The sequence below is a fragment of the Schistocerca serialis genome, chromosome 2 (assembly GCF_023864345.2).
Source record: "Schistocerca serialis cubense isolate TAMUIC-IGC-003099 chromosome 2, iqSchSeri2.2, whole genome shotgun sequence".
NCBI lineage: Eukaryota > Metazoa > Arthropoda > Insecta > Orthoptera > Acrididae > Schistocerca > Schistocerca serialis.
Genome location: NC_064639.1, coordinates 501151443 through 501164527, shown reverse-complemented (window position 1 = coordinate 501164527; position 13085 = coordinate 501151443). Strand labels below are relative to the sequence as shown.

The 13085-nt window shown below is 39.0% G+C and overlaps 1 protein-coding gene across 1 annotated transcript in view; it reads right to left on the bottom strand.

Moving 5' to 3' along the window:
- Positions 1–11843, bottom strand: part of LOC126457452 (UDP-sugar transporter UST74c) — a 139573-nt gene extending 127730 nt beyond the window's left edge. Inside the window, exon 1 of the mRNA XM_050093735.1 lies at positions 11632–11843. The gene's annotated coding sequence lies outside the window, so the exon portion shown is untranslated. The remainder of the gene's footprint in view (positions 1–11631) is intronic.
- Positions 11844–13085: the final 1242 nt, after the last annotated feature.

The following is a 13085-nucleotide window of genomic DNA, read 5'->3' as shown; positions in this document are numbered from 1 at the left end:
AGTAGCGGAAAAGCATCCGCACCAGACGAGATACCCTTAAGATTCTACAGTGATTATGCTAAAGAACTTGCCCCCTTTCTATCAGCAATTTATCGTAGATCGCTGGAAGAACGTAAAGTACCTAGCGACTGGAAGAAAGCGCAGGTCGTTCCCATTTTCAAGAAGGGTCATAAATCAGATGCGAATAATTATAGGCCTATTTCGCTTACGTCAATCTGTTGTAGAATAATGGAACATGTTTTGTGTTCTCGTATTATGACGTTCTTAGATAATACAAATCTCCTTCATCATAACCAACATGGATTCCGCAAACAGAGATCATGTGAAACTCAGCTCGCCCTATTTGCCCAAGAAATTCACAGTGCCGTAGACACTGGCGAGCAGATTGATGCCGTATTCCTGGACTTCAGGAAGGCATTTGATACGGTTCCGCACTTACGTTTAGTGAAAAAAATACGAGCTTACGGAATATCGGACCAGGTTTGTGATTGGATTCAGGATTCCTAGAAGAAAGAACACAACATGTCATTCTTAACGGTTCAAAATCTGCAGATGTAGAGGTAATTTCGGGAGTACCGCAGGGAAGCGTGATAGGACCTTTATTGTTTACAATATACATAAATGACTTAGTTGACAACATCGGTAGCTCCGTGAGGCTATTTGCAGATGACACGGTTGTCTACAAGAAAGTAGCAACATCAGAAGACTCGTACGTACTCCAGGAGGACCTGCAGAGGATTAATGCATGGTGCGACAGCTGGCAGCTTTCCCTAAACGTAGATAAATGTAATATTATGCGCATACATAGGGGCAGAAATCCATTCCAGTACGATTATGCCATAGGCGGTAAATCATTGGAAGCGGTAACGACCGTAAAATACTTAGGAGTTACTATCCGGAGCGATCTGAAGTGGAATGATCACATAAAACAAATAGTGGGAAAAGCAGGCGCCAGGTTGAGATTCATAGGAAGAATTCTAAGAAAATGTGACTCATCGACGAAAGAAGTAGCTTACAAAACTCTTGTTCGTCCGATTCTTGAGTATTGCTCATCAGTATGGGACCCTTACCAGGTTGGATTAATAGAAGAGATAGACATGATCCAGCGAAAAGCAGCGCGATTCGTCATGGGGACATTTAGTCAGCGCGAGAGCGTTACGGAGATGCTGAACAAGCTCCAGTGGCGGACACTTCAAGAAAGGCGTTACGCAATACGGAGAGGTTTATTATCGAAATTACGAGAGAGCACATTCCGGGAAGAGATGGGCAACATATTACTACCGCCCACATATATCTCGCGTAATGATCACAACGAAAAGATCCGAGAAATTAGAGCAAATACGGAGACTTACAAGCAGTCGTTCTTTCCACGCACAATTCGTGAATGGAACAGGGAAGGGGGGATCAGATAGTGGTACAATAAGTACCCTCCGCCACACACCGTAAGGTGGCTCGCGGAGTATAGATGTAGATGTAGATTCACTATTTCATCTCTCAAGTCTACCCATCCGTTTTTTTTTTTTTTTCCTATATTCCTTACCCCCGTTTCAGTCAATCGTTGCCTAATACCCTCTTTGAAACTCTCAACCTCTGATTCTTGCAGCTTATTCAGAGCTGATCTCCTTAATTTCCTACCTTTTTACAGATTCTTCAGTTTGAGTCTACAGTTATCGTAAGAATCCACATCTGCCCCTGGAAATGTTCTGCAGTTTAAAATCTCTGTCTTTCTATTATGTAATCTATTCAAAACCTTCCAGTGTTTCAAGCTCTCTTCCACGTATACAAGATTCTTTCATAGTTAAAACCAAGTATTACTTGTGATTAAATTGTGCTCGGTACTTCCTATCATCCGCTACATTGTTCTGTTATTTTTCGTTCTCATCCTCTTCCAACTATCGAGTTCCAGGTGCCCGTTATTTTGAATACTCGTCTCCCCTGACTATCTGTGTAATCTGTTATCTCTCATCACACATTGTTTCAATCTCTTCACTTGCGGAGCTCAGCTGGCATTTGTTGTACTATTGTGGAAGGTGGTGGCAATGTTTCTTGTATTTGACTATGCTTATATTTTACTATGCTGCTCAATGTAGCTTATTACATTCCTACTTTCTTAGTCATTATTACACCTACTTCTGCATTACTCCTATTTGATTTTGTGTTGATAACAGCGCACTGACCTGACGAGAGGTCCTGTACCTCCTGCCACTGCAGTTGACTAATTTTAACTGTAACCAACTTCAACCTATCCATTTCCCTTTTTAAATTCTCTAACCTGACCACCCAGTTAGGGAATCTAACAACCCACGCTCCGATCCATAAAACGTCAGTTTTGGTTCTACTGACGACATCCTCCCGAGTAGTAGCTGGCGCCCAGGGATTCGAGTGTTATTTTATCCCCGGAATATTGTGCCCAAGAAGATATCATCATCAGCATCATCCCCCCTTCGGGAAAAATACCGGCTGTAGTTTCCTCTTGCTTTCAGCTGTTCGCAGTTGGCTAATGTTACAAGGCCAGATCAGTTAATCATACTGCAATTAGTGAAAATCTGCCGCTCCTCTTCAACAACTATACATATACTTTTTACTGCCCCATGTCAACTAAAGTAGATCCGCTGCAATTCTTGAGATTCTCGCAACATTCATGTTTGAGCTTCAGAAAGGTCTATGTTCAGTCGACGAGAACTGCAGAAGTAGTACGTAAACTCAGCCTCTAAAACACCACAGAGCCATTTCATGGAAGTCGCTCAGTAGAAACAAGGAACAATCAGCGATTCATCGTCCTGTTTGTAGCTCCTTCACTAGACTGGAAGCCTCTAGTAGCCACCCGATAAACTATATTCGGAACACGTACCCAATCTATTAGCAGAGGAATTTTCGTGCGATAAGTGAAAAACATAAATGACAAGGCTCGCAGAACTTAAGTTCCTATGATTATTTTCTTTCGTGGCGCTTACTGGAGTGAAGATCCTGTCGTGTGGCCGAAAAAATGGTGTATATATTGCTATCAGCGGTAACTACATTTTTTAAACGCAGTTCGCAGTTTATCACGATGGCAGCGGCAGACGTAACAGTAAAGTTCACCTTCAGTTGCAACTGAAATGATTTAGGGCGCGCGCGATGAAAGTAACACAAAATAGCGAAGTTTCAGCTTATCTGTCCTGCACTGACTACAGTTTCGTGAACACAAACTAAATAATGTTGTCTGAAGTAAAGTCAGAATGAAACTAATATTCTCTCTTGAAGTACTATTAGAAGAACAGTTCCAAACAAACACTGCTCTTAAATCTATAGGCAGGCGGCCTCTGTCCATACACAATCATTCTATTCACTGTTCTGTTTCCACTATCTATCGGCAGCTGCTTATATCTCACTGACGACTAGAAGGCACGACGAACTCCCTAGCAAGACTCAGGCTGGCTTACAACGTGCATCCCACAACTTTGCTCGAACACGGTTAACCCTAGGACGCCCAAGCCTCTTTTTTTTTTTTTTTTTTTTTTTTTTTTTTTTTAACTTGGATGCCTAGGGGGGGGGGGGGGGGGAAGGGGGTTCGGCGAGCCCACAGGTATTAAATAAGTTTACTGACGATAAATTACAACTTTCAAAATGGTTTATGTATTTTAACTAAGGCATCGGTTTATAAATGTTGTTAATTGTTATAAATATTGGATTGAGTGAATAAAAAATTGGCATATTGCAAATACAAAATACAGATGTGTTCATATACAATAGACTACTCTCAGTCCTCAACTTCAAGGCAAGAGACACACTTCACAATTTTTTTCTGGATGTGTGTACACACATGTTTATGACACTGTCCACAATACTGTTTTGGTTTACTTAAATTGTTGTACTTCTGCTTCTTTGTTTTAGCTTTTCTTACACAAATATGGCACTGACCTTTCCCTGCAAGAGGCTGACGTGCTTCTGTTGTCACTTCTTTGATTGTCTTTTGTAGGATAGTCTCCATTGATTGAACAATTTGGTTAGATAACCCTCTTGCATTGGCACTTCTTTCTTCTACCTGCAATTTCACTAGTTCCATCCCATCTTGCAGAAGATAAACTTTCCGTTTGTTGTGTTTCTTTTCATTCTTTCTTGGATGTTGCTGGATGTATATGGTGGTTGCATTGATAGCAAAAATGTCGATGAGAGAGTAAAATATAGATAGAGGCCATCTCTTTGTTCCCCTCTTGCAGGTGTACATGCGCGCCATTTGATCAATGGTATCAATTCCACCTTTAGTGGAATTCCAATATGCATTTATCTCGGTTTTATTCTTCTCTCCTCCAACAGTGCCTTTATCTTGGTGCACTGTTGCCAAACATCAGTAAGTTTTCACTTGGTTTCGTTTTTGCTGGGTAGGACACCAAAGTTACTAGAGGCCTACGTGTTGGGAACTGCACTCACTGCAAGTTTACAAGATGAATAACAGCTGACTGACATCAACATTCACTTCCTCTGAAAGTAAACCGACTGTTGTGAATATCAAGAATACCAACCAACGAGAAACTAACTTGCATTCTTGTAGAGATGAGAAATACGAAATCCTACTAAGGGAAATTTTCTATAGCATGGAAACCTTGGTGGTGGTGGAGGGGGGGGGGGGGGGGTGTTGGACCCATAATAAGTTTATTTATTTTTTCTTTCAAAGCAGGAATTTTCTATAAAATATATTGACACTAAAGTTTCATAAAATAGCCAACAAACAATAACTCAAACGGAATATGTAGTATGAAAGTTACTTGGGCAAAAGCAGGGGACATAAAAAAATTGTGGGTTCAACGAACCCCCCTCTTAGGCGCCCTAGGGTTAATTAAGCGCGCGTCTCTTTTTCCTGTGGCGCTGCCACTCTAGGGGGGCCGCCATGTTCGCGGGTTGCGTGATTGGTTTGTGCGCAGCGGTGTTCCTGCTGCGGACGTCCACGGGACTTCTGGTACCAACGTACTGTGTGTTATCTTTACACAGCACGCACCCCTCCATGCGCACGCCACAGGAGAGTGCGAAGAAGGGAGGATGAAAAAGCATAAACACCCTTTCTGTTTCGAATCAACGTTCAGATTCTGTCAAATGGTTTTGAACGGTCTCCAAAGCAAAAGCTGCGGTAACGCTACCCTCCGAAGGAGTGAGATCACGCTCTTTGGAGGCCCAGCGAGGTCAGCAGTGGCAAAATTTGACAAAAACAGTGTTCTGTTGCTCATCACTTTGCAAAGTGTCGATTTCGACCACGAAATGTGCCTAAATGAACGCCCCACGAGAAGGGGTGGTTTCATTGACGCTCTTTAGGCCTTCTCGCGTTGATTCCGAAAGGTGGTATGTTCGAAATTTTTTCCTGAGCCATTCATACAATAAGATACTCGCATGATTTCAACGCTACACGTGTAGTTCTGACCTCCATTGCTGAGGCGTTAAAGGAAGGGGTGAAATATAGGTAGGAGGGAGTTATAATGACCTTTCCCGTCGTGTGACACGTCCACAGTGGCGTTGGTCAGAAGTGTGACGTTATTAACCCACCTTACAGCTCACATGAACTTCTGAGCTCTCGCCTTTTATTTGCATGTGCTGAGACCTTGCAGTTTGAAGCGTCCCCGAGAGTGGCGTCGCGGGGTGCCACTACGGTAGAAGGTTGTAAACTCCTTTGAGACAAATTTCGAACTTCTGTATCGCAGTGGAAGACGATTGCGGTGTTTCAAAAAAGTTATTCTTCACGTGTGTTGCGCAGTGTGGTTTTTTTTATAAGAGAATTGGCAAAGTAAGACTTTTAAATACAGCTGGAAGGAAAAGATTTTATTCTTGTGAGTAAATTCTCCCGGCAATTATTTTACAATTTTTCTGGAGTGCAGACGGACCATCACGCAACTGCTTTGAAAACTGGTTAAACGAAATACTGGTTCAGTAAAAAAAATAATGGCCCTTCTAAATTATCTAAAACACTTTAATCAATTTCGTTCTTACCGGAAGTGATCATAGCGTGAAATTGTGAATGAGAAAAAGCTGACAACTTAACTAGTTAATGTGTTTCGAACAGAAAATTAAAGAGGTTGGTAATTGGATCGGGGTTAAACGTAAGAGGAAGCAATCAGCATTCACATTTGCACAGTTTTTGTGAAAAGCGACGAACATCTCGATATTACAAGAACTGAGCAATTCCTGATTATTTCTGTTTGCCAGGATGACAGTTTATGAGTCAAACTATTTCTTATATCAAGAGAACAATGTTTATTGTCACAAATCACATTCGATATGATTCGTTTTCGGACGTACCAATACTCGGAATGATTGATGCCCTCCGTAATGTAATTGCTCTCTACCTAGTAGTTTTAGTGTGCATTCGAGGAAGAACGATTGGTGATAAATGTAAAAGTTTTCTGGGTGTAGAGTGGCGTCATATTGTAAAATAACACTCCAAATGTATAAAAAATTATGGCTAGGACACACATGGGTGGTCTTCATCTGGGTCCACTAATGGAGGAACTGGTGTACTGCCTTAGCTAGGGCCTATGACGGTAGTGTCAAATACTCAAATAATGGAGTCTACAAGTTCATAATTCTATACTGTAGCAATGACAAATGGAAAACGAAATTAATTCAAGAAACGTGATGTAAGCCACAGGTGTATGACACTAATTAGGGAACGTCCGTTATTTACGTGAGCTCAAAATAGGGAGGGGGGAGGGGACCAGCGAGATATCACCAACTCTCATTTGAAGTGGGTGGGGCGGCAACTTTTTAATTCAGGGAACATATATTATTATAAAGGACAATATTAAAGTGCCCACAAATCTTTATGGCCTCTCTGAACTGAACGCTTTACGTTTGTGCATGCCCGAGATTCCCCGATTTAAAACAAGTGTCAGATTTCATTCCGGGAGTTTTCTGCCGCGCCGTTCGAAATCACTGCGTGCCAGTCAGTCAATCATTCGTGATGTTCTGCAACGCAAATAAATGCTATGTTATTGTGTTCAACATAATATGTATCAACACTTTTAAAAGGCGTATATTAAGTGGGATGCCGCCAAGTCGAAATACATGCGCGAACAAGAATTTAATTGTTTGTGGAAGGAAGCCTAGCTGAAGTTCACCAACAATATTTCTCTTAGTGATCAAATGAATGAAGAGATTGAAAAACTACGTCATCACATCGTTCAAAGGAAGGTACAAACAATGTTGTATTTCATCTGCGAAGTAAAATATATTGACATTTAACGCATAAAATACACCAATAAAAAGTCAACATTTTAGGGTTCCATCAAAAACGTTCACACTATTTTCGTGAGGCCCTGAATATTACTCAGCGTTGACAGTGTAAAAGTTTTAATCACATATTAAAAATACTATTTAATATACTTTCTAAATAAAACACGGTTTTATCAAAGTATTTTGATTAATGTTTAAAACACACCAAGAAATTTTCATTGCGACATATCTTCATCCACATTTCTCCAAGGGAGGAGCGGGTCTAAGTTTTAAGAAAATCCCTCACATAAACAGATCATTAATGGGTGTCCCCTTACCTCATTATACTCATAAACTGTGACAAAAAGCCTACTATTTAGACTACCTTGTCGTTCAATGCTGTTGGCCTACTTAAAAGAACAGAACATTATTAAGGAAAAACTTAGCCAAACGCATATGAACATTGCTCACTGGTGTACTTCGACTGTTTCTGCCCACACTCCTAACGAATACGAGACCATTTTCTCAATCGCTGTGAAGTCTCATTCAGTTTTAAGCTGTGAAACACACCATGCAAAGGTAAATCATCAAAATCTGCTTGACTACTGTATACAGTTTTATTCCACTGAATTGTGGATTCAGAAGATCTAATGTAGTAACATCTGATTTTTAAATTCTCTATTTTCTGTTATTATAGTGGAGGATAAGTCGTGTGTGTAGTGAAACTGTGCATGTGTACCACGGGTAACACTAAAAGAACTGGAATACACTGATGAGCCAGAACTGTGCGACCAACTACTTAACAGCATGTTGGTTCACCTTTGGAATCCATTACAGCAGTAATTGTGCACGACATGAATTCAATAACTCCTTTCCAGCTTCCCCGGAGTATATGGCACAGGTCATGCAGTTCCCATAAATTATGGGCTGATGGATAGTAGGTGCGAAGCTGGTGGCAGTTAATGTCACACATGTACAAGTATTCCATAGGATTCTGATCAGACGAATTTCGTTGCTACGACACCAACGTAAGTTCACTACCACAATCCTCTACACGTTTCCACTGATGAGTCAAATCAAATCAACACACCTATTTTACCTCACCCTCTTAGATTTTGCTGGAAGTTGGTATACTTATAGTGGGCACTGAGACTAAGAAAAATACCAAATTTCAATTTTTTATCTCAAACCATTCCTGAAATATGGCTATGTAAACTTTTCAAAAACCAGTCAAAAATGTGTGAACGGACTTTTTTTAAATTGTCCTAGGAGCTGCCCTAGTTGGGCTAGAGAACTGGGAAAGGTGTCATTTTGCAGCATTTTGCATGCTCTTTCCAGTGATAGACAAAAAACATAGCTTTTAATTAATAACCTTTTTCAAAATGGTAATTAATATTTTGATTTAATTTTTTTACAAAAAGCAGATAATTGAAAATTTTCAAAATATTTCCATGACTACTTCATACTATAGTAAATCACGTGGCAAAATATAAATCTGGGATGATGCTGGGTTAATTGTTAAAAAAAATTATTCCGGATTCTTGTTTTTCACTAACGGCCCTAGTTTGACTTAATTGACCTTTAACAAACAGGAATTTCTTTAAAATATACTGAAAGGTAAGTAAAAAAAGTATTAGAAATATCAAAACATCACCTTATTAAACCAAAACTAATCAGCATATTTTATAATTAAGTTGATTGCTTATTTTAATGTCCTACAACTTCACTAACAGTATATTAACCGATATAACAAAAACAAGAAATTGAGCATTTACTTACAAACTGAAATAAAGTATGAATAAGTACAAGTATTTACATAATAGTTCTGGTCCATGATGTTTGAAATGGAACTATTAAACAAATTAAATACGTAATGCTTGTTTTTGAGTAACAGGTATCTGTACATAGCTAAATTTAACACAATAGGTACTAACAATGATTTTGAAACAACTTTCTATAAAATATACATTAACACTAACCTGAGACAAAATTTAAGCAGTTTCCCAATAAATTGTCTTGGAACTTCACATATTACATTTTAATAAAGCTGATTGGGTTTGGTTTACATCACTTTCATTAAGAATGTATGTTCTCCCTGTCGGAGTAAATGTATTCACTTTTGTGAGAACATCCACAACTGACACCCACAGGACCTCTGCATGTGCAGGATAAGAGAATGACTTAGCTGGTCCACATGGATGAAGAAAAGTTATTTTCACTTCATCAAGTTCTTCGTTTTTTTCTAAAATGTACCCAAGCCACCAGTTTCTGCCATATATAGTGGTGACATAGCCTGATACACCTTGTAACTTCAGTTTGTCTGGTGATGTAGTTACTTCCCTCTCCCAACTCTGCATATCACCTCAGAAGTAGGCCTATTTGACTATTAATTTTGATGTGTTGGGAATGAAAGCGTGAAATTGCTGTGTTCCTTTGATTGTCAATGCCTCTTCAAGTCGGCTTTTAAAGAATATTTCTGAAGCAGTGTAGTCTTCTCGAGTGGAATATGCAAAATCAACATTTGTGATATTATCTACTGCCCACTCACATAGATCTCGTGCGGTTTGGATCTGATTTTGGTATGGCCTTTGCAAACTTGCACGAGCTGCCAGTCTCTTTACTGAACCCCCTACTCCATCACAGGGCCCTTTCGCACATGCTGTGGCTGAAAAGTGCCACTCAGCTTTTATGTTGAAGTCTTCCTCATGAAGGCAAAGGTTCAGGAAGTTTTTCTTATTTTTATACTGAGCAGCAGAACCATCAGGATAATAGTATATCTTTTTTGGAATCTTTTGAAATTTATTTGTTAGATACGAAATTGGCTTCTTCTGAAAGGTGTAAACCGCAGTTGTATTGTGCTCCAGGCAATCAGAAACAATGACACAGCTCATATGCTCAATTTTGACTTCCTGTTAGTAATATATAACAAAAGGATGAATGGTAATCTGTTGCCTTGTTCAGTGGAAACTCTGAGCTTCATACTGTAGAACTATACTATAATTTTCTGAAAAAATCACACATAACAACAAACTCAGATTCCATAAGGTTTTCTATTGTGGAGTTTAGGAATGTTTGTTGTTGTTGGCAATGAAGTCTTGCCGAATCAAAGTCGACATCTTACTACAAAATAAAAATCAAGGCCAGCAGTTCTCCAGTCTAATACTTCCATCCACCTAATCTTTGGGCCTTGGCCTATTCCACATAACAACAGAGCTACCTACATATTTCTTTGAATCACTGAGCTGCAATGTTTGAACTTCCTTTGACTTATTTCTCTGAATAACGTTCTAAAAATTCTGTATTATGCTACAGTTTCTGAGGTATAGTGTCATTGTAGTCATAGTTTTTTGGTTTCATCCCTTGGAAAATGTGTCAACAAAATGGATCTACGAGAGGGAGGTGGGGGGGGGGGGGGGAGGCATTTTTTTCTGCCAAAAATGACCCTATAAAATTTTGAAGTTGGTCGCATGTAGAGGTTATGTTGTTAGCCATAAATCCCAAAAGCACCGATTTTCCACTGTATAGTATAACTACTGGTATTTATTGTCTTTGAAGTGCTTGATAAGATAACAACTTACTGACTTATGACCTATTTAACATCGAACAACTAGTTCAGCATGCACTTCACAATCTGCAGGGCAAAATCTAATTAATAGCAGTCAATATCTGTCAGCAATTAAGAAAAGCATAGATCAAAATTGGATGCCATGCTATTACGTTTCTTGGAGCAAATAATTGTGCCAAATGTCTGGATAAAACAATTTTTCTTGATATTATAATTAAAGCAAATTACAGCAGAATCTACTGGGTGCATTTAAATTTTTACATGCCGGCCACTGGATGAATACACTAATTTTATTCCGGATTAAGCGACAAAAACTCTATAGGGAGAGTAGTGTTCGTCCGCGAGACGGTGTACTAAATGTTCTAAATAAAATTTACTGAATTAAAAAGTACTGATCGAAAATCACTGCAGCAGTACAGCATAAAATACCAGCAATACTATTAATTTCAATTAGATATAAACGAAACTGGATTATGTAAAACGTCCACGATTGCAATTCACACACTAATAAGGCATCAGTTGCAAGGCATATACAATTACAAATACCTTGCTAAAAATTGTTTCAACTCAGTTCTTTACTCACGACCCTGCGATGACGGTTACGAGACTAAACTGCTCTTTCTTTTTGAAAATAATTCTTAACTCAACAAACGGCAACAACTGTTCTTTATCTCAGTTCTGCGGAGATCCAAAAAAGAGTACATTACATCTAACGCATTTTAGTATCGAGCGTGACGCACCTACCAAAACGAAGCAGCCGGTCGAAATAGTGGTAGGACTTTTTTTCGTGTCATTCCTATTACATACTTACACCAATCTCTTCAGTTTTTCTGAAATAAATCTTAGTTACCACTGTCATGCAGATTCAGCGATGCGGCATTTAATGTTACCTTGTAAACACTGGGTCATCAGCGCTGACCGCTCTTAACTCGAACCACAGCTTTATCACTGCATAACACTAATACTTCATATCATTTTCTTTTCACTATGAGAATGAACATACACACATCGCGCACAATTGGGTTAAACACATAAACAACAACTTAAATATTGTTCGCCATACATGATGACAATCGAACCATGTTTATGTCTGAACCGGTCACAGTACACACGGCAAAGATTATAAATAAAGATATGGTGCTTCGCAGCCGGAGTAAAAAACAAATTACATTCGTGTTATCACAGAGGAAGGCATGCAATTAAATTGTGTTGTGGACTTAAATTGTGTTCTGGATAAGTAAACGTAAAGCCGATTACACTGGTCTTCACGTCAAAACTTTCTGCAATTCAGGCTGTACTGGTTAATTGCCGTCTTTAGCAACTGTAATAAAAGTCTTGCGTTTCGCGTTGTTTTAAAGCAGCTTCAGTGGTCACAATAACACGATTTCTTCTCTTACAACAAAGAATCCAACATACAAGAAGAAGGCTTCGCAATGGGATACCCCATTTCTGTAAAGTTGGCACATATCCTCGTGAAAAAAATATATGAAAACAAAAATTTCCAGAAAATAGCACCAGAAAAATACATTTACTTTATTGGCGGAGATACATTGATTTATGAACCAAAAAACTAAATAGAAGTCATGCAGCGATAAACACATTACGCCAAAACAAGTTTCCCTGAAGAGACTGAACAAACAGGCTACATAAATTTCGTAGATATAGCCATCACAAGGAAAGATAACCAACACTCACTCTGCAATTATAGGAAAAAAAACACCATAACAGTCACAATATTACATCAATCTTCTAACCACTCACGGGTCCAAAACGAATCTGCCCTCAGATTTATGATCCATAGATTAAACACAGCACCAAATGGCAAACGTAACTACAATAAGGTGCTGCATATAATTATTCACATAGCAAAAAATAATCGATACCACTAATCCATAATAACAACCGAAAAAATCCAAAAAAACATAAAATAATAATGAATCACACACACAATACAACAAGAGAACATAAAAACTCAGACGAACTGGTGCACACTGAAATACAGAAACAAACTGACACACTGAATCGGGCACATCCTCAAGAAACAAGGAATAAAAATAGCATACCAAAGGAGCAACCCTATACATGAAATAGCAGTAACGGAGAAGAAACACACAATAAATGACCAGGCAAACACAAGCAACCAGATGCTGTTTAAAACTAAAATGCCCCACCACTATCAAAACAAAGAAAAGACGAACACATCCCGCAATAGCAAAACAAAACACACAAAACGGTAGGAGGGCAATGATACTTCCCAACACCCAAGTATAAATGCATTAATTGCAGTGAAAGTGCTGTGTGCAAATACTCAACACATACTCATGGAAGATGACGAAGAATGCAA